Source organism: Columba livia, chromosome 2, assembly GCF_036013475.1.
Source record: "Columba livia isolate bColLiv1 breed racing homer chromosome 2, bColLiv1.pat.W.v2, whole genome shotgun sequence".
Lineage (NCBI taxonomy): Eukaryota > Metazoa > Chordata > Aves > Columbiformes > Columbidae > Columba > Columba livia.
Window position 1 is genome coordinate 7,022,954 of NC_088603.1, and position 20,512 is coordinate 7,043,465.

The 20,512-nt window shown below is 45.6% G+C and overlaps 2 long non-coding RNA genes across 6 annotated transcripts; both read left to right on the forward strand.

The window, feature by feature from the left end:
* The first annotated feature begins 18 nt into the window (after positions 1-18).
* On the forward strand, positions 19-13,631 carry LOC110366223 (uncharacterized). 5 transcript variants are annotated; one of them, XR_010469922.1, is made up of 6 exons: positions 19-307; positions 1,543-1,617; positions 3,546-3,790; positions 4,842-5,085; positions 9,921-10,025; positions 11,127-13,564. It is a non-coding gene; the product is annotated as an uncharacterized LOC110366223 (long non-coding RNA). The 5 variants fall into 5 exon arrangements; XR_010469921.1 differs by having other exon boundaries at positions 22-307; positions 4,842-5,100; XR_010469919.1 differs by lacking the exon at positions 9,921-10,025 and having other exon boundaries at positions 11,127-13,631.
* Positions 13,632-14,837: 1,206 nt separating this feature from the next.
* LOC135578393 (uncharacterized) lies at positions 14,838-18,968 on the forward strand. The gene is made up of 3 exons (XR_010469923.1): positions 14,838-14,973; positions 15,507-15,746; positions 16,941-18,968. It is a non-coding gene; the product is annotated as an uncharacterized LOC135578393 (long non-coding RNA).
* The last annotated feature ends 1,544 nt before the right edge of the window (positions 18,969-20,512 follow it).

Genomic DNA, 20,512 nt, shown 5'->3' on the forward strand with positions numbered 1-20,512 from the left:
TCCTCCTCCCAACCCAGCCCCTTCGGCTCCCCCAGCAGCAGGGGCGAGCTCACACGCACACGCCTGTGTGCGCGCACACCCTTCCTCTTCCCGCGCAGTGCACGCGCAGTCCCGCGCAATGCACGCGCAGCCGTGTGCAAGGCGCGCAACACCCCCCTCCCTCCCCCCCTTCTAGTCCCCGTCCCCCCTCCCCTCCAAACACACACATTCCGCTTCCCCGTGCAGCGCACACGCGGTGCCAGCGCCGGCAGCAGCGAAACTTTGCACCGTTACCGACCCCGCGTCCGGAGCGGCTGCTGGGCGGCAGGCAAGAGCCCGCGGAGAAAGCGCGGAGCGGGCGCGGAGCGGCGGCCGGGGAGAGGGGCTGGTGGCGGCAGGGGGGCCGTGCCGCGGCATCGCGGGCTGCGCGGGGCGCGGAGCGAGGGGGCGGCGGGAGCAGAGGCTGGGGCGGGAGTTGCCGTGTACAGGGGAGGAGGGGGGAAAAAAAAAAAGGCGGAAAAAAAAAGGCGGGGTGGGGGGGAATTTGGAAAGGGGAGGTTTGTTGTGTGTTTTTTGTTTTGTTTTAATAATTAAAAAAAAAAAAAACCTGAACCGAGTCCAAAATGGCTTCTAAAAAAAGGGAGAAGCCGAAGCGGAGCCAGCAGGGGAAACCCGGATGTTTGATACAAAGAGGCTGGAGGGGGGCGGAGCGGCGCGGGGGCTCCGCGGCCGCTGAGTGGGGAGCGGGGCTGCCCGTCACGGCCGCGCCCCGCGGAGCGCCGCGCCCCCCGGGGTGGGGGAGAGGGGAGGATGGAGGGGCGCAGCGCGAACGCACCGCGACCTCTCGGGGAAAGGGGATGGATGCCGGAACCCCCCGCCCCCCCGCCCCCGCCGCCTTCCCTAGGGAGAGAGCAGCGCTGTCGTCCCCGCCCGGGTTGAAATAAACCGCGTCCTGGAAAAAAAAACAAACAAACAACAAAACAAAAACCACAAACCTCCTCCTCTTCCAGGCTGGTGAGAGGGTGTTTTCCTCGCTCATGTCCCGCCTGCACCCAAAAAAGTCTTTTGACCCCAGGATCTTGTAGGGGTGGTGACTCAGGGACAGTGTCCAGGGGTGCCAGGGCACCTCAGCAGAATCAATTTTCAGTCTGTTCCAAGGGTTAATAAGGTTTTCTCTATTGCCAGGGTTAGAGGGATTGAACTCTCACTGCAATTTATTTTAGTTATAATGAAATAACACAGCGTTAGGGAGCACCAAAGGAATCTTAAGGAGAAGGAGAGAGGAAGGGAAGATGCTGAAGTTGGGTCATTCCCAAGACTTTGGGGCTGCGAGGTCCCCTGACTCATAGGGCTGCGGCACGGATGCTGCACGGAGCTCCTGCGCATGATGGTGAATTGCCCGTCAGCTCTCGCTGATTTGGCCGGTGGGGAGTAAGGCTGAAAATATTTCTAAAACCATTTGCTTTTCTCCTCTGGAGGGAGATAAGAGTAAATATGAATCATTCCTTTAAAAGTTTGAGAAGCGTTTTGTTCCAAGAAGAAATACATATATTTTTTTTACAGTAAGAAGCTCGTGGGAAACTTCAGGAGACTTTTGTAAGAGCTTGTAAGCTCTTTGAAGCTGGAGACTTTTTATATGTACGTATAACATTTGCGTAATAAGGTCTTAGCCGTGAATGGGATTCCTAGGTGGAGTTGCAATAAACTGATTAATAGTATCATTCATGGTATCATACCTCATTCATATGTTTGCTATAAGAGAAATACATCAACAGGTGTGTAGTGGTTGTGTCTATAAACACAAGACTCTTGGGGGGAGTTACAGCTAACTTGTGCACCAATGGGCAATGCAATTGGTAAAGCTGCGAAAAATGCTTAAGAAAATGATTTTTGGAGCAAAATGTAGCGAAAACGAGCCCATGAAGAGCTGCTGCTGGGCAGGTCTGTAGCAAGGGAAAAGCAAGGTGGATAATGTCACCCAGCTCGTCAAACCAAGGGCAGCAAATAAGGAGACATGTCTGTCAAAGGGATGGGGTCAGAAATTGATCATTATTCATTCAGAAACAAGCACTCACTAGTAGGGTTTGGGGTTTTTTAATGTGGAGGCAGCGATGGGCTGATTTTGTCACCAGATGCTTGTGGGACAAATCACTGAGAAGACCACAAGGGTGCAAAAGGGAATGAAAAACAGTGGTCAGAGGAGAAGTAAATGTCCAGCTCAGGATGCATTCGGAGCCTCAAGAGAAAAGATAAACAATGGGTGGATAATTTCTTATAAGGCTGCTTATTTAATTCAAAACCAAATAAAGAGTCAATATTTATGCTTACTTAATTGGAGGAGTAAGTTCTTAAACAGCTACCAAGTGGCTGAAGTGTGGAGAAATGTGTGGGGCAGTAAAATACAACCCAGTGTTTCACTGTACCCATGGTTAGCTAAAACAAGATATTTAGTTAATACCAAGAAAATATTAGCTCTGGGGAGCAGGCGGTGTGGCTAATGTAGTGATCGCTTGGGCTACCTCCCTGCGCAGGCTGATATGCTCTCTGGCCAATTCTGCTCCTATTTTTAATCGTGTCACTATGAAACGTCCTTGTTTTACAATACCTGGATTGCTGCTTTGCAGGCAGAGACCTGGGAGCACGTTTGTCACGTGCCTGTCATCACTTTTGGGGGAACGGACCCAAAGCGCTTGGGAATTTGTTTTAAAGCCACCCAAAAAGGCATGTGGAGCGTGGCCTTTTACCCACAGACGTCGCGCTGCTGCCTGATGCAGCTGATGCTGCAAAGAGCAAACGGACAGACAAATGGACTCAGGGTAATTTTCACCCAGGGATAAACGATACTCTGAGTTTTCGTTTATTAAACACCAGGGTTTTCAGCCCGCCTTGCTTACATTGTTTCACCAGGAGATGTTTACCCTCCTGAAAAGCTAAAATGTTTTCTCTACTTGCAACATAAAAGCCCAGGAGTGAGTATTGTCACTGGAGATGATGTTACAGCCTTAGCAAGATGACACTTAAAAACTTTGTCAGCCTCCAAGAATTTCGGAAATAGCGATGAATGAAGGTAGCAAGTGTTAAGGGCAGGCAGTGCTTGCAAGAAGTGCCCTTACAAGCGGCGTTTTCAAGAGCTTTTTCGTGTTTCCAGTTATCATTAGGGCTGCACAGCTCAGACCATTTGGGAATAATTTTACTTAACAGTTAAAAAAAAAAAAACACCGAACCCTCTTGCACTAAAATAAATTTTAGCTAAGATGGTTTTATGCTTTGCAGCCTCATATGACGCTCAATCTTTCTCGTCTGACTGTTGTAACAAGTTAAATTCATGTATTTTGATACCCCGCACGTGATAAAGATACTTGGATCGCTTAAGCCTCTGCAAAACTGCAGTGCTCGCATGTCATTTATCTTAAAATCCTATTGTAGCTCTCGTGAAATGTAATTTCTTCAGTGAATGGAAATTTATACTGACAGAGGTATTATAAAGCATGGAAAATACTGGGGGAAGGGGACCCAATGTTTCCCTTATCTCTTCATGTATTCACTAACACGGATTTATTTTTCAGCTTGGCATTGGTTCGTTGCAGATTACAGAGCTCTGATGCAATTAAAGGGACCCGTTTCCAGTCGTCTTAAGCAAAACTTGCATTACTTGCAACAAGTGAGAAATGTGTGCCGAGGCTCCAAGTCAGCAAACCGGTTCACATGCTGCAGTTGCCGTATCAGTTCCTAAAGCTGCTTGTAGGAAATCACTCAGCCTAAAGAAACTCCTGGGATCCCAGCCTCCACCATCCCATTTCAAAATGCACGGGTAAGAAAAAACCATTTATATTCATAACCTCGAGTAAATAAATTGTCACTTTAACTACGCATTTTATTGTAATTAAGCGCTTCCCAGTAATAACCAACCCACACCATGAAGTGGTTTCTTAATATAACAGTAAGCTAAGTTCTCGGTTGTGAGCAGAGTTAGGAAGCTTTTAAAAGCACAGACCAATTAATACAGCAGGGTGATGTTGCACGGTTCTCAATGTGTGGAGAAAAGGTGGTTTTGTGGAAGAACTTTATCCTTGTTTTCAAGAAATGCCGTTGCTGTGTGGTCAGTATCTCACCTGCAGAATTTCCCAGCAGGATTTATACCCAGTATTAGCCTGATTTGGCTCCCAGAGGCCTTGCCTAACTCTAAAGGGAACAGAGCTGAAGCAGATTTAAACTTTGCCCAGCTTTCTAAGGTCTCGCTGCTGTCACCTCTCCATAATGCAGCTACTATTAACTTTGCTGGAATTTCTATATTTGAAGCCGCTTTAAATTAGAGCCTGGACTTCCAGACGTGGATGCAGATGGTCTTTGCTACTGTCTGTACGAGGCCTTGGTTTTTGCTCTAAAAAAGCCCACCCACGGTGACAAATTTGCCCTTTGAGGTCTGGCTTCAGTGTGACCGGTAAAAATAGCGAGTGATACGGCAGACAGAATGGGCCCTAAACTATACGAAGGTATTTTTTTCGTAGCTTTTCTTAGCTCCAGACTAAAGAGCAAGGCATCAGATGTTGACAGATTAGAGGGGAATATACCAAGCAAAGGGATCTATTACCAAAATGCCTGTAAACTAACAGTTTTGCCATCCTACAGAATTTGAACTTTTCGCTTGGTTCTCAGCTGTATTTCGATTAAAGTGTAAATACCAGCAACTGACACATGTCACCCTGTGTCAGAGCCGCATGCCAAAGCTTTGTTCAGGTTGGATCTTTAGTGTCGCTTTATTAGTCTGTGAATTTTGTTCAGACTTCTGGGGCATAGCTCATTATTTTTACCGCTGTAACCAGCAGAGTAGTTGTATAATTATTTCTCTTTAAATCTGGGAGAACTTGGATGGCCTAATGGGCAGGAACCTAATTGCAAGAAGGCTCTGGAGGACGGTCAGTGCTGGATGGGAGCTGCACCGTTAGCGTGTTACCCCCTCCCAATAAAGGAGAATCCAGGCTCTAATCCATACCCCCAAGACGCGCCAGCTCGCCGGGAACCAAAGCACGCCCACACTCGAGTTGGAGACTTCTGTGCTCAGACAAGGAGGATTACGGACATCATATGACTAATTCTGCAATGACGGTATATGCTTAATTGGTAAAGGACTGCATTTTCTATCTTTTTTTAACCCAGGACATAGCGTCAAAGGTCTGCCTAATGCTTGAGGTTCCTTTCAGGTATTTTCTTCATTGAGGTTCACTGTACTGAAGGTTACTGTGGCTGCTGGCTTTGTCTTGTACCTTTGAGCACTACTGTGCTTTTTAGTGATGAGAAACCAGCATTCAAATTCCCCTGAAACACCAGGTTCTGCTGCTCTCACAGCTCACAGAGTGATTTCCCTGAACCTCAGGTACAGAAGCTCCAGCTGTTGCAAAAGCCAGTGGACAGGAGTCAGGAAAAGCAGAGTAAATGGACTATGATACCAAACCGTAGACATTCATTTTAATGTCCTACTTTCAATCTCTCTGCCTCAGTTTCCCTGTAAAAAACAAATACAGTCATTTCACTATTGGTGGTGCTTAGCTCCTAAAAAAAATAAGTATCTCTCTAACTTCCAAGAGCACATTTTACAGCAAGTTCAAGTCAATGCATCTTAAATTTGGTGGAAGGAAGATGTTTCTACCAGCTGATGGTACTTAACCATTCAAACAGATTACCAGGTGCCACAACAGCAAAATCCCTTCTGCTTGAAGTGTTCGAGACTGCCTGGATGTCTGTCAGGAAAATGTACTCCCAAGTTGGTGATAGCAATACCAGAATCACTTCTTGGTGACAATCATAGTGGCTGTGACAGCCTTCAGTAATGGGAATCTATTAATCTCGTGTTCTGTGCCCGTAAAGCACTCTGTCCTCCTTCCATTAAAAGCTGAAGGTAAATAAATACGGGTCACATCATTAGACCATTTTGCTTGCGTAGAGGTTGTCGACAAAGCTTCTATGTGAGATGGACAAGCAGAAGGGTGAAAGAAAATCTTCCCATTCTCAGGGCAAGGCTAGCCAGGGTGCAGTGCTGCAGGCCTGGGAGCTGCCGAGTCGCCCTGGTTATTCAGCTTTGTTTTGTGCAACAGCCGATGTTGCAGACACTGGCTGGGGGTGGCAGGTGAAGGGCAAGGCGTTAAACCTCTTCTGTCCTCAGGGCATGTTTGGACCAGGTTATGGCAGCCTGAAGTGCTGCACTCTTTTGGGTGGCTGCCAGCGGGACCCAGAGGGTTTTGCAACACCTAAAAAAGAGCCTGCAAATACAACAGCCCTTGAAGCTGCAGAGCAAGAACAGCGTGTTCAGTCACTGCCCTTACACTGTGCCCTAACCCTATCTGTTTGAGTTACCATCCTCTGTAAAATATCATAGAATTGTAGAATCAGATAATAGTTTGGGTTGGAAGGGACCTCCAAAGCTCATCCAGTGCCACCCCTGACATGAGCAGGGACATCTTCACCAGCTCAGGTTGCTCAGAGCCCTGTCCAGCCTGGCCTGGGATGTCTCCAGGGATGTGGCATCCACCACCTCTCTGGGCAACCTGGGCCAGTGTTTCTTCACCCTCAGTGTAAAAAAGATAGTAGGTATTTACCCACGTTGTCTTCAGCTGTTGATGTTTTACCTGAAAGTGCAGTGCAGGTGTTTTAAAGTGAGTATGGTGGCTACAGGAGCCTAGAGGCAAGGCCTGTCATCTCTCCAGCTCTCTCACCTTCCTCTCTCCCCAGGTGTTTAAATGGCAGAGGAACATCTTTCAAATTCCAATATTTTATTTTAAAAGCTAGACTTGGGGGGTTTATACTGGTTGCAATTAAGCTTTAACAATGGGAATGTTCATACAGAGGTATTGTGTCTCTCTTCGAAATGGTTCTGCCTAAGAAAAGCATCTGTATCAGTCCTGCAGACAGATGGACCATGCTGGAAGGTTTATTTTCACTGTTCTTACCTGTGGCCTCGTGCCTCCTGACACATTCAAGGCAGGTACGGAAGGACCAATAAAATATGTCCTGGAGCAGTTGGTGTATTTTTAGAGTTTGTCCCAGATTATTGGCCATTGTCCCAGATTTCAGTGGTTAGGGTATAAGAATGCCCGGTGGGGCTGAGTGCTTCCTGTACTGCTCTCAGGAAGACTTTAATCAGGAAAAATACCCTCTCAAAGAAGGCAAATAATTAAGTTTTTGTGGCAAATAATCAAGTTTTCATGGCAAATAATCTACTGCCATTAGCAGGAGGCGATAAACACTCAAGACCACAGTATAAATAGAACAAGGTAGATGGACTAAGCATTGAAGTGCAGCATTATTGTGTTACATGGTATTGGGTAATGAATTGGACATCCCTGGCAAGGTAGTCATAGAATAACAGAATAATTTTGGATGGAAGAGACCCTCAGGATCACTGAGTGCCACCATAACCTAACTCTAGCACTAAACCATGCCCCTAAGAACCTTGTCTAAATGCCTTTTAAACCCCTCCAGGGATGGTGACTCCACCACTGTCCTGGGCAGCCTGTTCCAATGCCTGACAGCCCTTTCCTTGAAGAATTTTTTCCCAATATCCAATCTGAATGTCCCCTGGGACAACTTGAGGCCATTTCCTCTTGTCCTGTCACTTGTTACTTGGGAGAAGAGACCAACCCCCTCCATGCTCCAAGCTCCTTTCAGGCAGTTCAGAGATCAGAAGGTCTCCCCTCAGCTCCTGTTCTCCAGCTGAACCCCCCCGGTCCCTCAGCTGCTCCTCATCACACTTGTGCTCCAGACCCTCACCAGCTTTGTTGCCTCCTCTGCACTCTCTCTAGTATTTCCATGTCCTTATGATGAGGGGCCCAAAACTGAACACAGGATTCAAGGTTTGGCCTCGCCAGTGCCGAGCACAGTGGCAAAATCATTTGTCTGGTCCTGCTGGCCACACTATTCCTGATACAAGCCAGGATGCTGTTGGCCTTTTTGGCCACCTGGGCACACACTGGCTTATATTCAGCTGGCTGTCAGTCAAGACACCCAGATCCCTTTTGTTGTTCCTAGTTGTCCTTTTGTCTTTATTGGTACCAAAGTTTGTTTTAACACCATAAGGTGTCTGTTTCTGCTGGTCACCGGGGGGAAGTGCTGGTGTAAACTGCCTGTTGGAAACTTGTCCCACACCTGGCAGCTGGCAATGTACCATCGAGGAGCTCATGTTGGAAGGGATATCCAGGTGTCATCCAGTCCATCCTCCTCCCTTTGGCAGTGTTTATTCGACCTGTGTCATTCCTGAGAAATGCTCATCCAACCTCTTCTTGCAGTGCTGGGTATTGCATGGTGCTCTGGGCTCCCAGGGCTCCCAGACCGTTTTCCCTCCCACAATAACCTCAGCCTTTCCTGCTCCAGTTTGGTTCTTACTGAGTACATGGGGGACAGGTAGTTCCTTTTCTTGCTGTTTCAGCTTTTACATATTGCAAGATTTTTTCTTTTCAGTCTACCAAAGCCAAAACAGACCATTTGTTCCTTCCTTGTATTTCTGGCAGTACAGCATGACCCTCGCTCCATCCCTTGGGCTGCGTAGCTCTATCTCGGGCTGAATTCCCTCGCTGAAGTCACGGACGCCCTGTGCCACCATCTTTGACATAGGTTCCTCAGCTCTGAGGGACTTCTCTCCATTCAGGCCCCCCAGTTAAATTGCAGGTCTTCAGAATGCTGAAGGGCTCCCTGATGGACTCATCCAAGCAATTTCTGGCTGTCATGGGCTTCCACCTTGGTCTTATCTCCCTACCCTCCTATCAACTGCTTCTTGCCCAGCTGCCCTAATGCCCTTCTCAGACTATTTCCTTGGCTTCATAGTGTAGAACACATGTAATAAAAAGTACAAAGTGTAGAAACGATTCTGTTAAGAATCCAACCACTGCTCCATCAGTTTTGTAGAGAGGCAGGAGTGACACGTTGCCAATACAGATGCAGGTAAAATACTGCTGCAGTCCGTTATGCCTGGGAGAAGAACCTGTTTTCCTTCCCAAAGCTCCCCAGCATTCATATCTTGGACATTTTGGCATTTTATCAGTGATAAATGTATTCCCAAGTGAGGGCAGCCAGCCCTGGCTGTGATGCCAGGGTATTATGAGTCCCTGGCATGGGCAGTGCCTCTCCATGGATTTCAGAAGAATGAGACAGAACTGTTTTTGTAGGCAGCCTCAAAGTGTTACCTGTTTGTAGGTGTCTCAGTGGCCCCTAAATTGGGATTAGGACCTTTGGAAAGAATGTTACAATTCCTGTCTTGACTTTCCTGGCCCCATATTAACTCTGACTCTCTTACTCCCAAAGGCCAGTGATCTTGTCCTTTATTTTTGCAACCAAATGCCATTCATTTGTGCTGAGAAGCAGGAACTGGCAGCAGGGAAATAATCAATAATCCAGCAAGCAACCAATCTGTTTCCCATTTATCGTGGCCTATCCGTGCTGTGGGATAGTGCACAGACTCTGAATTATTCAACTGCCACAGTTTAAATGGTTGCAAGTGGCCACTAACACCAGATTTGAAAAGAATTCAGTTATATTGGGAAGAAAGATTTAAAGAAAAAATGGCATGGGACAAGCATGAGAAGGACATATGGCAGAGGAACTGGTTGGGAGTATTCTGGTAGTCTGAGTTCCAGCTCAAGCTTCTGCAGGATCTCTGATAGGCTTTGCTTTACTTATCTCTTAAGTCCTGATCAGAATGGGAACAACAGGCTTTATCCACAGAAGTAATTAAAATGTTGCACTCCCTGGCAGAGGAGGTAAAATCAATTTCTCAAATACAAAACGAGAAGCAATTGGCCAAGCTGCTGCCATGCGGAAAAAAAGATCCGGGGCCGTGATGCTTGGGAGTACAGCAGAAATCTAGTGCTGCAAAAATCCATCAGTCCTCTGGGTTGACTGTTCAGAGGGGGGCACACTGCAGAAGGTACAGGACAACCTTTCTATTCACACAGAATCACAGGATGTCAGGGATTGGAAGGGACCTTGAAAGCTCATCCAGTGCAATCCCCCCGCCGGAGCAGGAACACCCAGATGAGGTTACACAGGAAGGTGTCCAGGTGGGTTTGAATGTCTGCAGAGAAGGAGACTCCACAACCTCCCTGGGCAGCCTGGTCCAGGTTCTGTCACCCTCACTGAGAAGAAGTTTCTTCTCAAATTTAAGTGGAACCTTTTGTGTTCCAGTTTGTACCCATTACCCCTTGTCCTATCATTGGTTGTCACCGAGAAGAGCCTGGCTCCATCCTCGTGACGCTCACCCTTTATATATCTGTAAACATTAATGAGATCACCCCTCAGTCTCCTCTTCTCCAATCTAAAGAGATTTCCTCATAAGGGAGATGCTCCACTCCCTTCAGCATCTTTGTTGCCCTGCGCTGGACTCTCTCCAGCAGTTCCCTGTCCTTCTGGAACTGAGGGGCCCAGAACTGGACACAATATTCCAGGTGTGGTCTCCCCAGGGCAGAGTAGAGCAGCAGGAGAACCTCTCTGACCTACTAAGCACCCCCCTTCTAATCCACCCCAGGTACCACTGGCCTTCCTGGCCACAAGGGCCCAGTGCTGGCTCATGGTCATCCTGCTGTCCACCAGGACCTCCAGGTCCCTTTTCCCTACACTGCTCTCTAATAGGTCATTCCCCAGCTTATACTGGAACCTGGGGTTGTTCCTACTCAGATGTAAGACTCTAGCTTGGCAATGGTGGGGTCTCAGCTCAAGAACAATTTCCACACCTTGGGATACATACGACTCAGTTGGGAAAAAGCCCAGAGAGGTGTAAAAAGAATTACTGAAGGTGTAGAAAACCTGCCTTTGAGGAAAGGCTGAGGGAGAGAGAAGCATGTGGTCTGAAGACGGGACCAAGCTGAGACAAAACAAGTTGCAAGGCTTGGGCAAAGAGGGGCACAATGTGTCCTTGTTCCTTCTGCAAGTAGGGTGAGTCACGGACTTCAGCTCCAGCAGGAAAGACGTAGGTAAAACATCAGGAAAAACTTTCCAGTGCTGTGGATAGTTCAGCACCGGAATGTATTCCCACAGGCAGTTGTGGAATTGTCACTGCAAGAAGGTGTTAGACAAAGATCTTGCTGGGATGATTGTGGTTGATTGTACCAAGGGCTTCTTATTACAGAAGGCTTCATTTAAATTTCTTTTCCTATTTTCTCCAGTTGCCACTGAAATCATTGGAATTCATCACTTCAGCGTTTGGGAAGACCTGCCACAATAGCAATCCCCTGTTTGCAATCGAGGAGATGGCAAGAGCAATCACATGCATAGGTAGCTGATGTGCAGCTCTGAGGACTGTAGTGGTACAGAAACAAGCTGAGAAATAAGTGTGCCATAACTGTAGAATTTGGTTATTTTAGAGCATTAAAAATCCAGCCTTTCTTTGTCAAGGAAACACTGCACATGAACAGAGCTTTTCTGTGTGGAATATTGCAAAGAAATCTCAGTTATGTTTAGTGTTAGAATGGCACAAAGGAAATCTCATTAGAACTCACCAACAATGATCTGTTATAAGGGAACAGGAGCAATTTGTGAGCTTTCGGAAAAATAGAGTGTGTCTCTGTTCTGCCCCTGTCCTCACTGTCTGCTGTTACTCTAGGACACCGATTTCTTGAGAGAAGGATCTGCTCCTTCTTGCTCACGTTGCTCTTATACATCACGTTTTATTTGCTAGGAGACTTGAACGACAAGCAACAGACTCTCTTGTTCCTATTTTAAACATGGAAACGGCAGTACAGCGAAATAAAATGACTTGTACAGGGTCACAGAACAATTTTGTGGCAGGGCTAGGACCAGAACCCAGCTCCCTTGCTCCCAAAACTGTTTGCCAGCCTTCAGCTCTTCATTGACCCTTAATTTTAATCACCATCCAAGGATATCTGTTGGCCTCTTCCAATTGACTTCCATGGGAGTAATGGCAGGTATCAAATGAAGTCACTGGGAATATCAATGCAAAAGAAGCCAATATTAAATGCAAAGAAAGAACCGATGGAAATGAAAAAATAGATTTTACAAAAAAAAGGAATAAGTTCTAGTGCCTCTTCCATAATATCATTCCCCCTTTAATTTGTGCCTGGTCAAAATTAAAAAAAAATAGATTGCTAATATTAATAGATGAAATGAATCTTGAATTTTATAATAGTGGAGGAAATGAAAGGATCCAAGTAATATTGTGTTGTTAACTGAGATTTTAATAATGATTCTGTCCTCAGTTGGTGCATTTATTCCACAGAAAGTAAATCATTAATGAAGAAGGGTAAAAACAGTTTTATGGTGATGGATTTTTGAAAGAAAAGTTTAATTTTGCTTAACTTCTGGAAACTCTGGAATATGACTGGAGCTCTAAAACTAAAAGGCAAACACCTCAAAACCAGTCCACTAAGACGGGATTTAGCTGAGTGGCTAACACAGCCTGGGGGAGGATGGAGCACTGTTCTTGGCTTCTCTCTGAGAGAGCAGAGGTGAGTGGAAGAGGTGTTAGAGATGTTGTTTTTGATGGAGAAAGGGAGGTTTGAAGGTTTGCTTTTGAAATAATAGAATCGTAGAATAGTTTGCGTTGGAAGGGACCTCCAAAGCTCATCCAGTGCCACCCCTGCCTTGAGCAGGGACATCTTCACCAGCTCAGGTTGCTCAGAGCCCCATCCAGCCTGGCCTGGGATGTCTCCAGGAATGGTTCATCCACCACCTCTCTGGGCAACCTGGGACAGGGTTTCACCACCCACAGCATAAAAAATTTCTTCCTCATGTCTGGCCTGAATCTCCTCTCTTCTAGGTTAAAACCTTCACTCCTTGTCCTATTGCAACATGGCCTACTAAAAAGTCTGTTGCCATCTTTCTTATAGGCCCCTTTTAATTACAGAAAGGCCACAATAAGTCTCCTTGGAGACTTCTCTTCTCCCGGCTGAACAACCCTAACTCTCTCAGCCTGTCCTCATAAGAGAGATGTTTCAGCCCTCGTATCATCTTGTTGGACTCCTCTGGCCCCTCTCCAACAGGTCTGTTGGTTGGTTGTATTCTCATAGCTATTTCCGAATTGCATCTGGAGAGCAGTAAGGACATCATCCTAAAACAAGGGGGATCTAACAACGCTCATCCTATGGTCTCTGTGAACTTTTGCAAGATCTGCTTCCACCATGTCTTCTGCAGGGGATGGGTGTATTCAAACCACTCTCAGTGCTGTGAGGGTGTTTGAATTCCCAGGTGAAGAGCAAGCCCACCAGGGCTGGTGTGTCCAATGGTGGCTCTTGACCTACCCCGCACTATCTTCAACCACCTCCAAGGAGTCTCATAAAAAAGGGCTTCCTGGCGCCCATTTCACACCAACCCCTTTGGCTGAAAATGTCGAGCACAGGGAGAATCATGATCTCAGAGCAGTGAAGAAGAAAAGCATCTCTGTAGCTGGGGTTCGCTGCCCAAGAAAAAAGCAAATATGGAACATACACGTCTGTATGTGCACAGAAGAGAAGGGAGAAAAGACAGAATTCCCCTGATTCCTTAATGAGCATAGCAACCCAACAATGAATGTAGAAATTTGCAAATTAAACAACATTTTTGTATTTAAATTACCAAATCAATAAAGAGATGTAAACATTAAACAACATTATATGAGAGCCTGGAGTGTCACCACAAAAATTAAGAGTATGTAATTAAAAGTACAATGCAATTTATTTTTATATCATTCTTCATTCAAATCAACAAATCTTATTACTTACCCAAAAATGTAAAGCAGGCTGCAAGCTAATTCAAAAGACGAAGACAAAGTGGCTCTTGAAAAACCTATGTTTCTTGGTCCCTTAGATCTGGCAGCAGTCATGATTTAATGTTTCAACTACTGTAATAGGTTATATTGCTGAAGAAAAGTGTATTAATTACTATGGGAAACTTAAAAAAAAAAAGAATCTAATTAAGAAGAATAAAATCATTCTTATTGACTGGGAAAAATAAAACTATGTAAAGGGAAATGAAGGATGAAAAAACTGAAGACACACAAATATTAATAAATGTGGTCTGTGCAGGGTAGAAAACACACTTCTGCAGTTGGTGGGGGGTGTGGATTTGAATCTGACTGGAGATCACGGTTTGCTGGGGCTGAAGCTTTTCTCCAGTATCTCCCCCCTGGAAGCACCTTCTAATTAGCTGCAGCACAGGGAGCTGAGTTTGCTCTCAATTCAGCTCAACATGTCCATGCAGAGCCAGCCCCACTGGCTGTGTCTGAAACAACAGACTAAGAACACAAGATTGCACTACAGTTCTGGATACAGTACGGGTAATGAAATAATCATCTCGATAGTTGCCATCTTCCCTAAAAAGTCACAGAGGACACATGTAAGAAAAAAGTCCTGTGTCCCCAACCATACGATATGTCATGCCTGGGAACACCATAGGGATGAATTGTCATGGGCAGATGCAAATTTGCCTTTCAACTAGGAAGAGTCCTTTAAAGTAATTTAAAAGGAACCTTTCTGTGTGAAATATCCACCACCTTGTTTGCTCAGCCCCAGCTAAGGTCATCTTCTGACTTTATTGCCAAGTATCACAGAATCACACAGAATAGTTGGGGTTGGAAGGGACCTCTGGAGATCATCCAGTCCAACCCACCTGCTAAAGCAGGTTCACCAGAGCAGATCACACAGGAATGTGTCCAGGTGGGTTTGAATGTCTCCAGAGAAGGAGACTCCACAACGTCTCTGGGCAGCCTGGGCCAGGCTCTGGCACCTCAAAGGAAAGGTGTTTTTCCTCATATTCAGATGGAACCTCCTGTGATTCAAGTCTGTGCCTGTTGCCCCTTATCCTGTTGTTGGGCACCACTGAGAAGAGTCTGGTCCATCCCTTTGACACCCATACTTGAGATGTTGATCAGCATTGATGAGATCCCCTCTCAGCTTCTCTTTTCCAGGCAGAATAGACCCAACTCTCTCCGTCTTTAAGTAGGTGCTATAAAGGAGCACCTGCATCCCCATTCCGTGCCTTCCCAGGATCCCAAGGGATGCAGCGCTGCTTTGGAAGCAGGTGCGTTTTGTATCGGCCAGAAACAGCAGCCAGAAATGTTAGGAGGTGTTTAACCGTTTTTTTCCAGATGTGAAATTATATGGGACTGTGTGTGGTTTTGTCATTGCCGGGACTGGGTTTTGGGGCTGCGATTTTGGGCTTTTATCCTGTTTTGGAATAAGAGTGTGTTTATTTTATGATTTTGAGCATTTTCATTATGGGAAACCATTTTTTATACACACCTTTACTGCCCTCATTCCTAAAGATCCTGCTAGTGTCAAAATGTCTATGGATGTTAGAAAGAAGAGAGGGAATGCCGTAGGGTCAACAGCTACACTAAGTATTTAGATACATACATGCAGTTTAATTACTTGTGCTGATATTAGTGGTATTAATGTCTTTTCAAGCCAGAAGTTCTCCTTTGATCACTTGTATTTACTTCACATATAAAATAGACTACAGTAATTTGGCCAGTTGTCTTGTACTGAATCCAGTAACTTGTACATCATTAATATCTCCAAATATGAAAAATTAGTAGTATAAATTTTGCACAGCCCTTCCAGGATTACAAATCTTCATCAAAGGCAAGAGGAATTGTCCGAGGAATGAGGACTTCAAGATTCAATGAGTGCATACTGTGCCAGACAGGATGGAACTAAGTGAAATCTTTGCAACAAATGACGCTATTACGGATATGTGCTTGCACAGAAAGCCAGCAAAAGGGCATTGAACCACCTTGGCTATATTTTGGTGTTATTGTTGACACCCAGAGTTGCACAGCTTTTTGCTCAAAGGTAAGCATGTTCTCCTTTCCAGCCTTCACCTGCAGGAAACAAGGTTGCAAAGCAATAACCATAGGCAGAGATTGTTTGAAGGGTGTTGATTGACTGGGGGTTATTTTGCAGCATAGAAACATCTGAGCAGTAATGTCTTTTGATTAGCAAAGAATTTTTATGATGAACGTTGCAAAACACACAAGGATTACTTGTGCAGGGTATCACATAGACCATGTGAAAGATAAGGACACAAGGGTTGCAGAAGCAACCTTCAGTTACGAAACACAGAAGTAAGCAAAGATTACATTCACCCTCTGAGGGAAAGATAGAAGGGGTTTTTAACGTAGTAGCATCTGAAGGCTGTTGTTGGGGCCATGCCATACTGTACATGCTCTACTAATCCAGGATCTGTAGACATAAGAACTTTGTATAGTCTAGCCTGAGCTCCTGCACAACCAGACCCCCAGGGCTGATGCAATCCCAATGCACAGCTCACATACCGCATTTTGAGTCATGTGGCCGTGACTCACGTGGCGTTGGGGTCTGGGGACACGTGGGAGGGCTTGGGGCTGTTGCTCCGAGGTGGTACATTTTAGCTGAGTGTGGAACAACCACTCTGCTCAGGCATCCTTCAACCCAACTGTAATGCTCTTTGCAGTACAGGATACAGAGAAAGCTGCACCAGCAAATGCTTAAGGTGCACAGAGAGCATCAGGGCAGGGGAAGGTCCTGAGGGCAGAGGTGGGAGTAAACTTCTAAATGCGAACTATCGCTCTGGACTTCCCAGGCAGCAAGAAGAAATGAGTGTTTTTCTTATGCAATTCATCTGCTCTGTTTTAACCATCTAGTTTAGGAAGAGATGAATCACCGTAGACTCCATTGACTGTATTGACTGGCTCTCCGCTGACTAGCAAGGGAGCCACGGGTGACTGGCTCAAGTGCAGATTTCTGCTTTAGCTGGGTGAATCTACCGAGTGCTTCATGCCCATAGTGTTAAGACTTGGCTGCTCTGAGCAGCTCAGACTGTGGCATTTCAGTCAATAACTTCCACGGCAAGCACAGTATTTTTGGGGAAGCGACACCTATCAGGAGGAGTTTGCAGTGTAATTGGGCAAAAGAAATAGCGGGTGGGAAACAGGTGCCCTCAATCAATAGGAAATAAAGTCTGCCCTTCCTACACCACGTCCCTCAAAACCTGTGTCTCTTTTATAGCAGGTTTCCATGTCTTCACAGAGAGATTAGTTCAGGTATGAACTAATCATACTGATGGTTAGTTCCTGATGATTGCTGTCATCTCTCTCCCTTCAAACTGAAGGGGTCCTGCTGAAGCCATATCTCATCCCCCTGGGGTTATTTGCTGCACTTTATCCTCAGTCCATCAGCTACTTCTGAAAAAGCCTTGGGTCACCAGGAGAGAAACTGGCTGGGTCATCAAGAAAGCGTATGCTTGGAAGAGAGAAAAAAACAATCAGTCTGTAGGAGCGTATGCCATTAAAAGCAAAAACCAGCCTACACGTGTAAGAGCGGCAGCCTCTACAGTGTGGAGTACGTCCACATGCTTAGCCTGTTGTTTCAGAAACTCCGACTCCCTTCAGCTGTGATCGCTCTCAACTGTTTGCAGTCTGTGTGCGGTGACGTGCGTGGCATATTACTATGAAAATGTGCATTCTTGTTAATAGGTATGGTTTAGGATGATTGTTAGCAGAGCATAAGGCCTTATTGACTGAAAGTGGCATATGGCAAGGATGTATAATGATTCACTTTGGCTGCTAGTTTGAAATCCTATTCATGGGCGAAAAAAACCCCACTCTCCTTTGCAGTCAGGCTTCATTCTTTCTGCAGTGTGTTTTTCAAATGGGGCCATTTTACAAGTGATCCATAGGAGAGATTTGCTGCTCTCCTGGGTGTGTGCTCAAAGCTCTTTTCAGTCCTGCAAGGGCAGGTCACAATAACAAAAGGTGAAGTTATCATATGCTTCCCTTTGAGGGAAAGGTTGGTTGTCTTGTCTTTTTGAGGGCATTTAGTGTTTATGAAAGGTGGTGCCAGGGAGAGGTCCAGCCCGAGCAATGCCCATTTTCCAGCAGCACGTTGGTGCCCGGTGGGAGAACATGTGAATCCCCACCTGCAGCAACAGCCTCGTGGAAATGATTTTGACATTTTTACCAATTCCATTTTGGAAAGACGAAGCTGCCAGTGCTCCAGCAAGCTGCAGTGAAGGTGAACACTTCTGGATCCAGCTTCTCGTCACCAGGGGGGGAAAAAAAGCATGTTCCTACATGGCATTAGCAAATACAGAGTAATTAACCTGAGGTAAAATCCCAGTGAAGGCGAAGCAGCCAAAGTATTAATACATGTGAACTGACAGAGATAAGCCCTGAGGACCTCATCCATCTTCCGTGTGTGTTAGCAGGTCCAAGTAAAGCTTGAGTTGTCTCACCTGTTTTGCCACGTGTAGACTGACAAAGTAAGCAGAGACCCTGTGGCTGGGTAAAGGTGGCACCTTGTAAGTCCTGAATGCCACCCCCACCACATCACTGGTACTTCTGAGGGGTGTGGTGAGCCTCAAGAGAAGTGTCCTGAAGGACAGCAGCTCAGAGTGACGCTGCCCCAGCACTCAAAAGCAAATCCTATTCCCCAGGAGGCCAGGGCAGGGAAGAGTTTTGGTGGGTTGGCTGAACAGTGGAGAAAAGGGTGATTCCAGCAGCACCTCAGAGCTATCTTGCAACTTCTACTATACAGAGAAAACCTGCAAGGACTGGTCCTAACCCACCAGTGGATCAGCTCATCAGGAAGATAACTGATGGAGAGAATGAGATGATCTCTGCCCGTTCCTATAGCCCTGCAAGCCTCCCTGACCTCTATCTGGCTGATTTAATAACATAATGTTTGGTGATATCTGGACACTTTTCTTGGCAACAGCACCACAAACTATTCAAACATCATTCCCCTCAGTACTGGAAGTACAGCCCTTGTATTTCCCCACCAGCAAATAAAGAGCAGAGCCTTCATATATGTCTCTCCTGGGAACCAATGCTTTCTAGGAATTGCTTACAAAGAATTAAGTAACCCATTTGATTGTCATCCAGAAGCCCTGGGCTTGCTCCATGATCTTGCACGATTCTTTTTTCCAGGGAGATACTTCTTGGAGATGGTCTCAAGGATTTGCCTGTGGTAGGCAAAACAGGCCTTCCTTGAATAAAATAACTCTGAATAAGCAAATAAACTGAATGCCTTTCATTATACCTGTCACCAGTTTATTTACTCCATGGCCTCTTTCTGCCATAAAAGTCTTGAGTGATTTCAGCATACTAAAACATCTGCACTCATTTTCGGAAAATAACAACAACTACCGATGTTTGAACTGACTATTTTCTCAGAACGCCTATTGTTCAGTGTCCAGCCCTTATTGTTTCTCATCTCCTGTGAGTGGTTTACAATGAAATCCACTTTATTTACAGTGGAAAGCAAAATATGTCAGAGCAAAACAATCGACTATAAGCCTTCAGTCAGTAACAGCTTATTTTTGTTCATGCTAAAATGTAGTCACTTCTTGCATTCATTGAAATCAGTGGCAAAATTCCCATTTGGAGGTGTCTGTTTGGTTCCGTGCCAGATCCTGGGCTCCTGCTAAGTGTAAGCTGGTACGTCTTACCATGCACCTTCTAAAACTGGATCTAGCATGCACGGACTATCTTTTCATAGGCTCCGTAAGCCATGCTGTAGTGAGCGCCCACAATTTAAGACCTTGTATCAGGACAATACTTTAGCATCGCTCCACTGTTTTGCTGATTAGGAACCTTTGTAAGAGATTGAGCTGTTGACAGGTGAATCATCTCTGTCCCACAGTGTCTCAGTCTTTATTCTTGGTTTGTGGCCAACTTCAACTCCCACTGAAGGCCTTTCTTATATAGTTTTCTAGTGAATGCTTTACATGGGGTCATCACATCTCAGAGATAAACACTGGAAAGCTGAGGCATGCTATTAAGCTTCTTAAAACATTAGAAAGACAATCATTTTGACAGAATAGATGTTAATCACACTTATATAAAAGCTTTTCATCTTCAAAGCATTTATCCAACATTAATTACATGTAATTGGCTTTTCCACATACGTCATGCAAAACACACCTTTCATGTTTCTTGTAGCTGCCATTTTTCCCTGGATTACTGAGAGAAAGCTGTGCCTCTTCAGTGCAGCACAACTTCCTGAAGCCACCTGGGGCCTCATCCTGCGAATCACAAAGGGCAATGTTTAGAACAGCAGTTGCACAGAATATAAACACCTCAGCTAAACTGAGAGATCTGTGAAAAAAATAATGTTATCCCACTTGGGTGCCTGCAAAGTTGTAAGTGTCTCCATCTAAGGAGACTCTTTGAAGTTTTGCTATTCCCCATGCCTGGACATGTCCCTGTGTTCACTAAGCCCATCCATGTCTCGTGTCCATACTCTGGTGTCCACGAGCAGTGGTGTTTGTCTGAAATGCCTGGGATGCCTTAGCCAGAAGGCAAGGTGCTCTCTGGACTCCACAAGCACTGCATTTGAAAGGACAGAGTGGAAAGAGAGAAGGGACCATATTTTCCAAAGTAACCTCATTTTAAAGCGCTTACCCAGGAAGTTGAAAACTTGGGTCCACTCCCTTCCTCAGTCTGAGGAGGTCTGAAACCATGATCTGCCACCACCCTTTCATCCTTTTCTTGCATGGCCTTTTCATTGAAACAACTGCTACACTCAGCCACAAGCAACTTGAAAAAGTTAAAATTAAATTTTTGTGCCAATTTATGGTG